This window comes from Phascolarctos cinereus, unplaced genomic scaffold, assembly GCF_003287225.1.
Source record: "Phascolarctos cinereus isolate Bilbo 61053 unplaced genomic scaffold, phaCin_HiC Scaffold_3;HRSCAF=262, whole genome shotgun sequence".
Taxonomy (NCBI): Eukaryota; Metazoa; Chordata; class Mammalia; order Diprotodontia; family Phascolarctidae; genus Phascolarctos; species Phascolarctos cinereus.
Window position 1 is genome coordinate 167,100,108 of NW_027555736.1, and position 15,169 is coordinate 167,115,276.

Genomic DNA, 15,169 nt, shown 5'->3' on the forward strand with positions numbered 1-15,169 from the left:
GGTTCAAACAGTATTATTCCCATTTTATAGATGAAGAAATTGAGGGTAAGTTGGCACTTGTCAGACCGCTTTCTCTTTGAAGCAGAATCATAAGAGTTTAGAACAAGGGTGGAGAATCTGCAGCCTCAAGGCCACATGTGGGCCTCTAGGTCCTCGAGTACAGCCCTTTGACTGAATCCTTTCGACTGAAACTTTGAAGTTTGGATTCAGTCAAAGAGCCACTTAAGGACCTAGAGGCCCACACATGGCCTTGAGGCTGCAGGTTCTCCACCCCTGGTTTACAGCCTAATGAGACTTTAGAAATGGTTTAGTCCAGCCCCGTCAGTTTGCAAATAAGGAAACTGAGACCCAGAGAGTGAAGTGACTCCATAAGGACACCCAGCCGGTTACTGGCAGATCAACATTAGAACTCAGATCTCCTTGATTCCAAGGCTACAGTGCCCTTTACATTGAGCCATACTGCCTCTTCATTTGGTACTCAACATCATTGCTTCCTTTTGTATAAACATCATCTACATAACACCAGAAGCTCCCTGAGGGCAGAAATTATGTCTAACCTTTGTATTCTCCCACAGCTCTGACTGCTGCGGGTTACGTTGCCTGCCTTTCACAAAGTGTAGGCCTGGTAAATTGCTTTAGTTAATTGATCGGATAGTTGGGAGAGCTTAAAATGCTGACATTTAATAAATACATGTTAAACAAATGAACGGCTGGGTTATTAAAATGTAATGAAAAGATTAACAAACTTGGAAGCAGAAGACTGGGCTCAGATCTTCACTCTACTATTTATTACCTATGAGACCTTAGACAAAGCATTTAACCTTTCATGACCTCCCTCAGTTTTCTCATTTGTAAACTAAGAAAGTTGTACTAGATAATCAGTAATGTTCCTTCCATTCCTAGCATTTAGTGATTTTGATGTAGGCTAATCACATTTGACCCCTTCCTGAAAAGAGACATATTCACAGAAACAGCCATGATGACTGGTATATTAATTAGGTACCAGAAGAAATGATAACAACCCTAAGGGGCATCACAGCTTGAATCAGTGGATTCATGAAGATCATGGATTTTGGCTTATCTGTGATTGACATATTTAGATTTTTTGGTGCCTGAGTGATTTATTTATTCCTGCATATAACATTAACAACTCCTGAGTTTATGGTCTACTTGAATTTTTCTTTAGACTTGAGCAGAGCTAAATTGCTTCCTGGCTTCCCTGATGTCCCATTGTGTCTCAGGATCAGGAACAGCTGGAAACTAGAGGTGGCCTTATCACCATTGTTGCTCTCATATCCTTGTTGTATCTCATTTCACTGCTTTGTTATGGTATCAATAAGTTGTGGTAGGGTAAGTTCATTAGGCATGATGGTAACGCCTTCAAATCTATAATTAAATCGGATTGAAAGGGAACAAAGAAAAAAAGAGTAAAGGAAAGAAAGGAATGAGAAATTGGGGGGGGGGGAGTGAGCTTTCTTTTTTGTCTACTCCCCAGGCAGTTTCATTGTTTTTTACATATGTGTTTTTTCCTCCCACTAAACTATGGGTTCCCTTAGGTCGGGAAAGATCTCTTAGTTAACCTTCCTACCTCTCCCAGTATCTAACATAGTATTCTCTGTGCAGTAGATGCATTTATTGAGTTTGTTGTCTTAGAAAACAAGGCCTTTTTATGAGAGTATTGCACAGGAATGTACATGGCTTTCAGTTAATAGCATTAGTGAAATAGTCTCTAAAGAAATGGTTAGTCTCAGATTCCCAAATCAGTTAGCCAAGGATAAAATGTTCTCTTCCAATTTTTTTTTAACAGTTAGAAATAATTTCAGCTTTTACTCCACTCTAGGCTTTACAAATCTTTATAACTATGTGAGATTTTCCTGGGATTCAGCCTCTGGCCTCTATATAAGTATTCGTTCATACTGCTGTGTCCTATTAGTAGTAGAGAGGGAACAAAAATTTTTCTTGTGTACTCCCTTGTGTACTCAATTCAATTCAATTCAAGACAAACTCGTTGATAGCCTACTATATTCAAGGCACTAGACTAGATGCTGGGGACACAGAGACAAAAATGCAACTCTCCCTGCCCCCAAGGAGCTTCCCATTTACTGCAGGAATCCAACACTTGCAGAAATAAGTAAATATAATGCAATCTGAGAAGAGAGAGGAGTAACAACTAGGGGGATTAGAAAAAGTTTTCCAGAGAAAGTAGCATTTGATATGAGCCTTAAGGAACATAAGGATTGTAAGAGGTCAGGAGAGAGACCATTCTAACCACGAGTAATGACCCAGACAAGAAGATGGAGATAAGAATTGGGATCCCAAATTCAAGGAACAGCTAATAATCTCCATTTGGCCAATACCGAATGTAGGAGGAGGGGGATAGAAATTGAAAATAATGCTTGGAACCCAGGCTGGAACCAGATTGGGAAGGGCTTTAAATTCCAAATTGAAGAGGTTATATTTTATGTTAGAGTTAATAGGGATGCTATTAAAGATTTTTGAGCAGTAGAGTAACAAGGTCAGACTTAGACCTTAGGAAGTCGAGTCATGTCAACAGGCGTTTATTAAGTACCTACTATGTGCCAGGCACATAGCACTGTGGATACAAAGAAAGACAAATAACAGTGCCTGCTTCCTAGGAGCTCACGGTCTAATACGGGAGACAACATGCAAATAATTATGTGCAAATAAACTCTACACAGGATAAACTGGAAAACACTAGCATTAAGGGGATTTGGGAAAGGCTTCTTATAGAAGGTTTTTAATTGGAACTTGAAGGAAGCCAGGAGGTGGCAATAAGGAGGAGGAGAATTCCAGGCATGGGGCCAGTGAAAATGCCCAGAGTTGGAAGATAGAGGATTTTGTTTCAGGTACAGCAAGGATGCTAGTGCCCCTGAATCTCAGAGAAATAGGGAATGAAGGAGAAGGGGGGAAGGTGTAAGAAAACCATAAAGGTAGGAAGGGGCCAGGTTACAAATGACTTTAAAAGCCAAATAGAGGAATTTATGTTTGATTCTGGAGGTAATAGGCAGCCTCTGGAGTTTATTGAATAGGACTGGGGGCATACACTTGATCAGAAGCTCACTTGGACACTGAATGGAGAATGGACTGAGTCTGGGTGTCAGGGGATGATGGAATATTAGGAAGATCATTTTGGCATCTGTCAAGAGAGAACAGCATAGCATAATGTGTTGAGTCTTCCTCTAATTCAGAGATACCTGGATTCAAGGTCTGACCTTTGATGCATATTGGCTCTCAGTGCTCAAATGGACCTGTTCAAGGTCCTCGATTTGAGTTCCCCTTCAAGGACACAAATCATAACCTATCCATACCTGTCCATCCTGTGTGTGTATCCTTGTCTAAATTCTTCCAAATGTCCGTCATAGGAGATCTGCTTGGAGGCCTTCCTCATTTTCTCCAAATATCATGAGAGTAACGGTGGAACACAGGCTATTTACCTATCATCCCTCGCTCTTGCCATAGGACAAGCCCATCTTCTCTTTCTATCCCCTTTCTAGCTTAGGAGTTCTTCACTCGTTCTGTATTACAATGTGTTCCATTCCTTTCCTCTTTTGTTTTCCACTATGGCAACCCATCTAATTCTCTGTTTCTATACACACACACACACACACACACACACACACACACACACACACACACACTGCTATGAATAATTTGGCATCTATTGGACTTTTCTTTTTATTTTTTACCTCCTTGGGCTATATGACTAGGAGTGGTATCTCAAGGATGAAGGTATGAACATTTTGACTACCTTTTTTTTTTAAAGCATCGTTTTCCAAATTGCTTTCCAGAATAGTTTGGCCAATCCAGAGTTCTATCAGCAGTGTATTAGTGTGCTTGTCTTTCTATAGTTCCCCCAAGATTGACTATGCCCATCTATTGTCATCTTTTCTAATTTGCTGGGTGTGTGATTAAACCTCAGAGTTGTTTTGATTTGCATTTTTCTTATCATTAGTGATTTGGAACAATCTCTCTCTTCTATGGCTGTTTATTAAAAAGTATTTTATTTGTTTCAATCAGAAAAAATCTGCTTTCTCATTCTCTCATCTCTTCCTTCCCCTGCTACCCATCTTGAGAACAAAAGAAAAACAAAACCCATTACAAACATGTATAGTGAATCAAAAGAAATTTCCGCATTGGCCATGTCCAAAAACTTTTGTCTCATTCTGCATTTTGAGTCCTTCACCCCTCTGTTGTCTCCTATAGCTGTCAATAGATTACATTATATTTTTACAATCATCTTTTTCTCTCCCTCCCACATCCTTCAGTACTCAAGCAAACAACAAAAAGAAAAATCAAAGCCTCATAGCAAAAATGCATAGTCATACAAAGCAAATTCCTTCATTGGCCATGCCCAAAAATGTATGACATTCCACATTTTCAATCCATCTCCTCTCTATCAGGAGATGGGATTTACATCTTTGGCCCTAGAATCATGGTTTTTGTCTTTGCATTAATCAGAGATCTTAAGCCTTTCAAAATTGAATTTCTTTATGATGTTGCTGATGCTGTAAAAATTGTAATTCTGATTCTACTCATTTCATTCTGAACCAATTCATACATGTCTTTCTTCTCAGTTTCCTCTAAAATTGTCAATTCATAGTTTCTTATGGCATGAAAATATGCCATTACATTCATGTGCCATAATTTGCTTATCTATTTCCCAATTGATGAGGAGCTTCTTAGTTTCCATTTTTTTTTTGCTACTATGAAGAGAAATGCTATAAAAATTTTTTTAATTATTTATTTTATTCTGAACTTAATTAAAAACCTTTCCATAATGTAGTAGAATAGAAAAAAAGATAACTGTACATGAAACTGCAAATCTATTATGTACAGCTTACTATTCCTTTTAAATATATCATAAGGTTGTCATGTAACTTTATTTTTTTTCCTCCACACCCCCTGCCCTAGAGATGACTACCATTAGACATAAATATGTAATATGTGTGTGTGTGTATGTGTGTGTGTGTGTGTGTGTGTGTGTGTGTGTGTTCTATTTATCTTCTATTTATCTGTACATTCTCTGGATGCAGATAGTGTCTTCATATTTCCTTTGTAGTTAATTTGGGTATTTATGATAGTCAAAATGACTTAGTTATTCAAAGTTATTCTTAAAACAATATTGTTGTTACTGTATACAGTGTTCTTTTGGTTCTACTCATTTTACTCTTCATTATTTTGTGCAAGACTGTCCATGTTTTTCTAAGATCATCAAACTCATCATTTATTATAGTACAGTAGTATTCCATCACAATCATATACCACAACTTGTTCAGCCATTCTCCAAATGATGGGCATCCCTACAATTGCCAGTTCTTTGCCACCACTAAAACAGCTACTATAAATATTTTGGAACATGTAGTTTCTTTTCTCTTCCCCCTTGTCATTTTTCAAAATAGACCTAGTAGTACTTGTACTGCTGAATCAAAGGGTATAGGTAATTTAATAATTCTTTGGACATAATCCCAGATTGTTCTCCTAAATGGTTAAATCATTTCACTGATCCACCAACAGTGAATTAGTGTACCAAATTTTCCACATCCCCTCCAACATTTGTTGCTTTCCCCTTCAATCATTTTAACCAATCTGATAGGTATAAAATGATATCTCAAAGTTGTTTTAATTTGCATTTCTCTAATCAATAATGATTAGGAGCATTTTTTAATATGACCATAAATTGTTTTGATTTCATCTGAAAGCTGCCTGTTCACATCCTTTGATCATTTATCAATTGAGGAGTGACTTGTAGTCTTACATATTTAACAAAGTTCTTTATATATTTGAGATATGAGACCTTTATCTAAGATCTGTCTATAAAATTTCCCCCCAATTTTCTGCTTTACTTCTGATCTCGGCTACATCTGTTTTATTTGTGCAGAAACTTTTAAATTTAATGTAATCAAAATTGTCCATTTTTATACCTTATAGGGCTGTCTATGTCTTGTTTATTCTTAAAGTGTTTGCCTATCCAGAAATCTGATAGGTAATATATAAAATTATATTTATAATTTTTTTTCTTTCTCTAATATCTAGATAAGCCTAATAATTGATATGGCTGGGTCAAAGGTAGGCATCATTTAGTGATTTGTTTTGTGCATAGTTCTAAATGCTGGCCAATTCACAGTCTACCAACAGTGCATCAATGTGCCTATTTTCCCACAGTTTTACCAACATTTTATGATTTTCACTTTTTTCATCTTTGTCAGTATGATGAATGTAAGGTGGAACTCTAGAGTAGCTTTAATTCACATTTTTATAATTTTTGGTGATTTAAAGGCATTAACTTTTATCTTATTTGGAGCCTTTTATATTTACATAGCTTATATTTCTTCCTTCGAACACTGCTTGCTCACATCCTTTGACCATTTACCTATTAGGAAATGTCTTTTTATTGATGTAAATCAGTTCCTTATATGTCTTAGAAATGAGAATTTTATCAGACAAACTCATTGCAAAGATTCCCCCACCCCAGTTCCATTTTTCTTCTATTTTTAACTACATTGGTTTGTTTGTGCAAAAACTTTTTAAGTAATAAAAATCACTTGTTTCATCTTCTGTGATCTTCTCTATCCCTTGTTGCTTCATAAACTCCTCTCCTACGTACGGATCAAAAGGGTAATCTCCTTTTAGCTCCTTCAATTTTTTTATGACAACATGTTTTATATCTGTTTTTAGTTAATGTTGTTGTACAATGTAAGATTTAGTTGTATAGCTTATTTATGCCATATTACTTTCTAATTTTCTCTTTATTTTTTTGTTGAATAGTGAACCCTTATTCTATCAGTTGAGGTCTTTGGGCTGACTGTACATTATGCTACTCTGCTAGTTTCTGCATGTTCTGCTGATTGAACTCTATTTTTTTTAACCAAATCATTTTTAATGATTACTGCTTGTAATATAGCTTGAGATATATTTCTGATAAACCCTCTCTCTAACTTTTAAAAAATTATTTTCCTTGAAATTTTTGGCCTTTTTTTCCTTTTTTTACTTCCAGATGCATTTCATCATCATTTTTTCCCTGATTCTATAAAGTAATTGTTTGGTAGTTTTATTCATATAGTATTGGATAAGTAGATTAATTTAGGTAGTATTGTCATTTTTATTATACTGATAGGATCTACCCATAAGTAATTAATATTTCTCTATTTAGGGCTATATTTCTACAATAAAATGCATTGTAATGATTTATATAGTCACTATACATGTTGGCATGTACATATTTATGGTGCAATATAAAATTTTATAATTTTATAGTTATTTTGAATAGAATAATTCCCCTTTCTGTATCTTCTTGTTCTTTTTTTTTAGTAATATATATAAATGCTGATGATTTATATGGATATAGTTTATATTGTGCAATTTTGCTAAATTTATTTTAGTTCACTCTGTAGGAATTTCTAGATATCATCTGTGAAAAGTAATATTTTGTTTCCTTTTTGCTTATGTTTATTTCTTTATTTCTCTTTCTTTTCTTATTACTATTATAGCTAGCATTTCTCATATATGTTAAGTGGTAGTGGTGACATTAGAAACCATTGCTTTAGCCCTGATCTCATTGGAAAGATCTCTAACTTTTCTCCATCACATATAATGTTGGTCTTTATTTTAGATATATACTATTTACTCTATTAAGGATTCTGTCAAAAGTCTTTTTTAGCATTTATTAATATAATCATGTGGTTTTTATTTTTTATGTTAATATGGTTTATTATATTTATAATCTTCCTTGTCAACCCTGGATTCTTTGTATAAATCCAACTTGGTCATAGTTCACAACCTTTATAATGTGATATTGTAACCTATTGCTATTATTTTATTTAAAATTTGTGTCGATGTTTGTTAGGGTTATTGTTCTATAGTTGGGGTTTTTTTCCCTTTCTTTGTCCTTCCCTTGGTTTAGGAATCAAGACTATTTTTTGTCATAGAAAAGGATTGAAAGGGATTATGTAGTACTGACATTGATTGTTCTTTGAATATTTGATAGGATTAACTTGTAATTCCATGTAATCTTTAATTTTTAAATTTTTCTTTGAGAGTTCATTAATGGCCTTTTCAGTTTCATTTTTTTTATATTGGATTGTTTAAATAATCTATTCTTTTTTCATTCTGGGTAGTTTATATTTTTGTAAGTATCCATCCATTTCCCCTAAGTTATGAGTTTTGTTAGTAAACAATTGAGCAGAATAGTTTTTTAATAATTTCCTTTAATTGTTATGGGTTCTTTTTCATTTTTGATGTAATTTGGTTTTCCTCTCCCTTTTAAAAATCAGATTAGCTGTTGATTGATTTTATTCATTTTCTTTTTCCTGCACCAGTTCATTTATCTGGCCCAGCACTCTATCCATAGCACTACCATAGACAACAAGTACCAGAAGCCTGTTACGTGCTAGGCACTGTGCTAAGCACTTTACAATTATTCTCTCATTTGATTCTCATAAGCATCCCAGGAGAAAGCTGCTCTCATTATCCCTGTTTTACAATTGAGAAAACAGAAGCAAACAGAGGTTAAGTAATTTGCCCAGGGTCATAGAGCTAGTAAGTGAAGATGGATTTGAATTCAGGTCTTCCTCATTCCAGGCCCAGAACTCTATCCATTGTGCTAACATAGACAATGAGTATCAGAAGCAGAATTTTCTCAGTCAAACTCCAGGAGGGAAGATGTCTACACTGATGTTCACTCTCTCTTCACTCACTCCTAAATACCTTATAATCTGGCCTCTGCCCTCCACACTCAACAGAAGCTGCCCTTTCCCAAGTCATCAATGATCTTTCAAATGCTATCCTGATGGCTTTTCTTCAGTCATCATCTTTTTTGACCTTTCTGTAGTATTCAACACTGTTGATCATTCTCTTGTCCTACATACTGTCTTTTCTCTGGTTTTTCTTGGTTTACTGCTACTTATTTGACCTCCTCTCAGTCTCCTTGTCTGGATTATTAAAATATCAAAATAGTAAATATGCCCAATAATTCTGGATATACTCCCAAATACTTATCCTGAGCCTTCTCTCTATATACTTTCTACATTTCTATGATGATGACACACAGATCTATATTTCTAGCCCTTTTCTCTCTCCCGGACTTCAGACCTCTATCAAAAATTGCCTGCTGGAAATTTCAGAATGGATATACCAAGTCAATGTATCCAAAACTGAACTAGATATTTTTCTCCCCAAACCCACCCCTCTTCTGAACTTTCTGTTTTCTATGACAGGCATCATGATCCTTCTAGTCACCAGTTCCCAACCCTGATGTCATCCTCATTTCATCCACACTCACTTACCTCACATATCCATTTAGTTACCAAATCCTGTTTCTACCTCCACAACATCTCTTGAATCTGTCACCTTCTGTCAGCTCACATGATACTTTAGGCCTTCATCAATCCTAGCTTGGAATATTGCAATAGCCTCCTAAATGTTCTCTTCAAATCTTGCTTTTCACAGATCTGCCAAACTGATTTTCCTAAAGCACATGTCTGAACCATGTCACTCCTCTAGCCAATATACTCCAAGGGCTCCCCTTTACCTTTAGGATAAAATATAATCTCTTATGTCTGGCATTTACAGGTATTTACAACCTAACTCTAACCTGTCTGTCTAGCCTTATTTGAACATTTTTGTTGTTCAGTCATTTCAGTCATGCCTGACTCTTTATGACCCCATTTGGGTTTTTCTTGGCAAAGATATAGAGTGTTTTGCCATTTCCTCCTCCAGCTCATTTTACAGTTAAGGAAAAAACTAGATTAAGTGACTTGCCTAGGGTCACATAGCTAGTGCTTGAAGGGTGATTTGAACTGAGGTCTTCCTGACTCTTGGTCTGGTGCTATATCCACTGTGCCACCTAGCTAGTATGTGCCACATACTAGATGCTTAATAAATTATTGTTGATTGATTTGTTGATTGACCTCTGTAAAATGGAGGAAAATATACTTTTTCCTCTCCTCTCCTCTTTGGGGCTAAGCCTGATTGTTACTGTTTTCAGAGAGATCTCTATATATGTAATTTATTTGTCTATTGCCATTGTTAAGATTTTTGGACCATAGATTTAGCATTGGCAGGGACCTTGGAGGTCACAAAGTCAGAGAATTTCAAGTCACAGAATATATATTTGGAAGGGACGGAAGAGGTCACCATCTAATCTTTACTTGAAGGCTAAAGACATCCAATGAGGAGGTAACTCATTAACTCTCAAGGAAGCCCTTTCCACCTTTAGATAGCACCAGTTGTTAGGAATGCTTTCCTGGCCTCAAGTCTTAATTGACCTCTTTGAAACTTCAAACCACTATTTCTGGTTCTGTCCTTTGGGGCCAAACAGAGTACAAACAATCCCTTTCCACTTGACAGCCCCTCCCTTCAAATATTTGAATATAGCTATCATACCCCTGCCCTCCCAATCTTCTTTCTCCAGGCTAAATATCTCCAGTTCTTTCAACCAATACTCATATGATGTGGACTCAAATCCAACCTCTTACCTTCCCTGATCCCCATTTTACAGATTAGGAAACTGTGGCCCAGAGTTTAAGTAGCTAACTTTTACAAGGTGATATAGTCTTCTGAGTCCAAATCTACCTCTCTTTCCACTTTATCACTTGGAGTTTGGAAGACTGGCAAAGCATAGAAGCAAGGAAGGAAGGAAAGAAAGGAAAAAAGAAACAAGAATAAAAGGAGGGAGAGAAGGATGGAAGGGAAGGAAGATAGGAGGAAGGAAGGAAAGAGGGAGGGAGGGAGGAAAGAAACAAGCATTTATTTACTAAGCACCTACTATGTACCAGGCACTGTACTAAGTATTTTACAAATATTACCTCATTTGATCCTCACAATAACCCTGGGAGGTGGGTGCTATTATTATGCTCATTTTATAGTTGAAGAAATTGAAGCAGCAGAGGTTAAGTGACTTTCCCATGATCACACAGCTAATATGTATCTGAGGCCAAATTTGAACTCAGATCTTCCTGACTTCAGGCCTAGAGCACCAACTAGCTGCACGAGGGAATTGGGGAGTAGAGACTCCTTTAAAGATGCAGCCTCCTGCAGAACTCCAGTAGTCTTGTGTTCAGACCTATCAGAACATACCTGAACAGTTTTGACACTGTGATTTCCCTCAAGCTATTTCTTCATTTTTTCCCAAAGTTCTGGCTTGGAGTACTCATCGCACTAGCTTTTCTCAATCTTGGAAAGCTCTGGTGTAAAAGCAGTTTTCCTGTAGCTAGCCTGTTGATGTCACCATCCTCCACCCATTCCCGAACCACCCCTTTAGACCTTCAGGTTGGACTTGCTTTAAATCACTGCCAGGAGTTTCACTTCTTGCTTCTTGCTGCTGGTTGGCAGAGCTGTTTCCCAGAATAGCCAGCCTTTGCTTCTTCACCTTTTCAATGCATTTCTAAGCATAATGGGACACACACACACACACACACACACACACACACACACGTATACATATAGATATATATATATATCTTGAATCAGTCTGCCTTCGAAGTTTATTTCTTTAGTATCTCATTTTTGGAGGAAGAGGTCATTTAACAACACAATCAACTTATTTACAGCAATGTTAGATTATGTGAAGGTCCAGCCTATAAAAAGAACGGCAGGCAAAATAAAATTGCCTTGTAAATGTAAAAATGTAAATCAAATGAAAATGTGATTGTAAGTCATTGTTGAAACCATTGCTACCACCTATTAGACAACAAAATATAGCCCCAGCAGTCATCTCATTGCCATGCAAACAATAAAATACACTGATAAAAAAAAAGCAAAAGGTCAAGTACATTTTATTTCCCTTTCTCATTCAGGTTGTATAAATGATAGGCTGTTTGAATGGGAAACTATTAAGATCAAACTGTTTCATAGGGGCTAGAAAACCATTGTGTACGATGGACGTTTAACTGTAAAGATGCTGGTCTTTCATGGCATTTGCAAATTGATATGGTTGTATTGGGATCTGGTTGAGAGTAGACATCCAGGTGGGTAAGCTGAGGAGGTGATCATCTGTTTCCAGGCATTCCAGAAGTTTTCCCTGACCCCAAATATCTTTCCCTCTAAGAGAACAGCTTAATGAAATGAACACTGGGTTTGGAGTTAAGACAGTGGTGTTCTGGCAAAGTTTAACAACTGACTCTAAAAACAAAAATGGGCCCACAACACACTTTTAAATTTAATCTGCATTATTAACACATTCTTAAGTCTAGACAGTCATCGAAACAATAACCCTTGTTGTCAGATGTTGTGTCTTATTGTTATCCATGTACTTGGCCTTATCAATCCAATTTTTCAATTCATCTCTCTCATCTGATCCTTGTACTGTGGTGTAGAGATTCTATCACTAAGCTTGTTAGGATGGGATAGTGATAGGGATAAAATTTGTGATTTTGTTGGCATAGGAAACACAGGTGAGGGCACTCTTTAGGGTAATGCAGGTCAACATCTTCTCTGCAACTTACATTCATTGAGAGTTGCCTGAGGGAGCAGTTCTCAAAATTTCTGCTCTCAGGATCCTTTTATGATCTTATTGGAAATCCCAAAGAATTTTTGTTTATTTGGCTCACATCTATAGATACTTATCATATTAGAAAGTAAAACATCTTAGTATTATTATGACAATAACATTCACTTCGTAGACCCCATGAAAGGATCTTGGGAACCTCTGGCATTCCTGTGGCCATATTTGGAGAATTCCTGGCCTAAAGCACTGAGAGGTTAACTAATTTATCCGAGGTCACACAGCCAAAATGTGTCAAAGGTGGGAGCTGAATTTAGTTTTCTTGCCTTTGAGATCAGTTCCCTATTCCATATGCCATGTTGGCTCTCCAAGCCATTAGAATAGCATGTAAATGAAATATATTGGATTTGAGTGAGGGTCTGAGCAGTTCTCTGTTGAGCAGGGTGAAGATCTGAACATCAGGGTATAGACTTTGACTGATTTTGGCTGCCCTTTTTGTTGTTGTTCAGTTGTTTCAGTCGTGTCCCACTCCTCAGGACCCCATTTGGGGTTTTCTTGGCGGAGATACTAGAGTGGTTTGCTATTTCCTTCTCCAGCTCACTTTACATATGAGGAAACTGAGGCAAATAGAGTTAAATGACTTGCCCAGGGTCATACAGTTAGTAAGTATCTGAGGCTGGATTTGAACTCAGGTCTTCCTGACTCCAGCACTGTATCCATTACACCGCCTACCTGCTCAGAGACCATTTTTAGGTATGTTCTAGACAGGTGAGGTTATAGCTATTGAGTCATCCTGGATGCCTCACTATCTCTCATGCCCCATATCCAAGCTGTGGCTAAGGCCTACCAGTTTTACCTTTGCAACATCTCTCGTATTTGTTCTCTTCTCTCCTCTGACACTGCCACCCCTCTGGTACATGCCCTCATCTCCTCATACCTAGATTATTGTAACAGCTTATTGGTGGGTCTTCCTACCTCATGTCTCTCCCCACTCCAATCCATCCTCCATTCAGCCACCAAGTTGATTTTCCTAAAATGCAGATCCAATCATGTCACTCCCCTACTCAATAAACTTCAGTGGCTCCCAATTGCCTCCAGAAATAAATACAAAATACTCTATCTGTCTTTCAAAGCTCTTCATAACCTAGCCCCTTTCTTCACATCCAGTCTTCTTACACTTTATTCCTCAAAATGTACTGATCAGTCTAGGGACACTTACCTCCTGACTTTTCCACAAACAGGACACTCCATTTCTCAGCTCTTGGCATTTTTTCTGGCTGTCCCTCATGCCTGGAACACTCTCTCTCCTCAACTTGGACTACTGACCTCTCTGGCTTCCTTTAAATTCCAGCTAAAATCTCACCTTCTACAGGAGGCCTTCCCCAACCCCTCTTAATTCCAGTGCTTTCCCTCTTTTAGTTATTTTATATTTATCATGTACATAGCTTGCTTTGTGTATATTTGTTTGCATGTTTTCTCCACCATTACATTGTAACCTCCTTCTGGGCAGGTACTGTCTTTTGCCTCTTTTTGTATTCCCAGCACTAAGTGTAGTACCTGGCTTAATGTTTATTGATTAATTGATTTCAGAAAATGATGGGATGTTGTATTAGTTACTTTTTTCTCTTTCTCTCTTTTTTTTTTAGGTGGAAGGATTGGAAGGTAAAAATTTACCTTGAAAAGCCGAGGGCTGATCAGACCTAGTTTTTCATCCTACACTGAGCCCATATGAGAGAATTAATAAATGTTTTTAAGTAGTAAGAAGACATAAATTTCCTGAAAATCTTATGCTTTATAAGAAACATTGATAAACTACATCTGCGAAACCAAATCATTTTGTATTTATAATTTCCCTTCTCTATTTCTGGCTTAAATGTATATTTTTCATCTGGGGATAAGATTTGTGTTTTCCAAGTTCATCAACTCCTACTCAATTCCCACTTGAAGACATAGGGCCATGACTGAGATGTCATAATCAATGTAATCTATTACTCATGTAATGCCACATATAGTTTGGGGGACAGAATGAGTGCTGGAAGCAAATGAATACATAAAAATCAGAAATTCTCATCTCATATACACTTGGCTTATTACGAGAGACAGATAGGAAGAGAGATGGGGAGACAAAAGAGTCTGTGTGAACAGAGTTGTTTTTCATGAGTGAGCATCAAGTTCCCTTTAAATGAATGGCTTGAGACAAAACTGCCTCTTTGTAATAGACATTTAAAGCTGGGTTAATAGGTTAAAGGAGGAGTAAGTATGAAATTTGGCACAGTTCTATTGAAGGTATTCCGGGGGACAGAAAGGATATTAGGAAGACGAAAGATTAGTGAGCCTCCAAGGACACAGCACACAGTGATAGGGGCCCAACAAGGGATATTCTTTAATATCACTTATTATAAATGCATGTATTGTTAATGCTAAAAGAACCTCAACTCTTTATAGCACATAGTTATTTACTTGTGATTAGACAAGTACTATTTGTTTTAATAAAGGCTGAAAGCCTCTGGTGGATAGTGACACAGAGGAGCCATTTTTAAAAAGTTGCCTAAGGAACACAAGAGTTTTATTCTTACTTTGTGTGAGGTTGAAGTGGGGGAGAGATGGGGTCAGAAGATATAGGGGAAGTTGTCATTACAGTAGTTAAACAATTGGCAAATTTCTTTTTCCTTAAATTGATGCAGTGGAGATGAGTTTCATTAGTTTGCT

The 15,169-nt window shown here is 36.9% G+C and overlaps 1 long non-coding RNA gene across 1 annotated transcript in view; it reads left to right on the plus strand.

The window, feature by feature from the left end:
• The window catches only part of LOC110199368 (uncharacterized), a 230,504-nt gene extending 216,213 nt beyond the window's left edge, over nucleotides 1–14,291 (plus strand). Inside the window, exon 10 of the long non-coding RNA XR_002322011.2 lies at nucleotides 14,107–14,291. This is a non-coding gene — a long non-coding RNA (uncharacterized LOC110199368). The remainder of the gene's footprint in view (nucleotides 1–14,106) is intronic.
• Nucleotides 14,292–15,169: the final 878 nt, after the last annotated feature.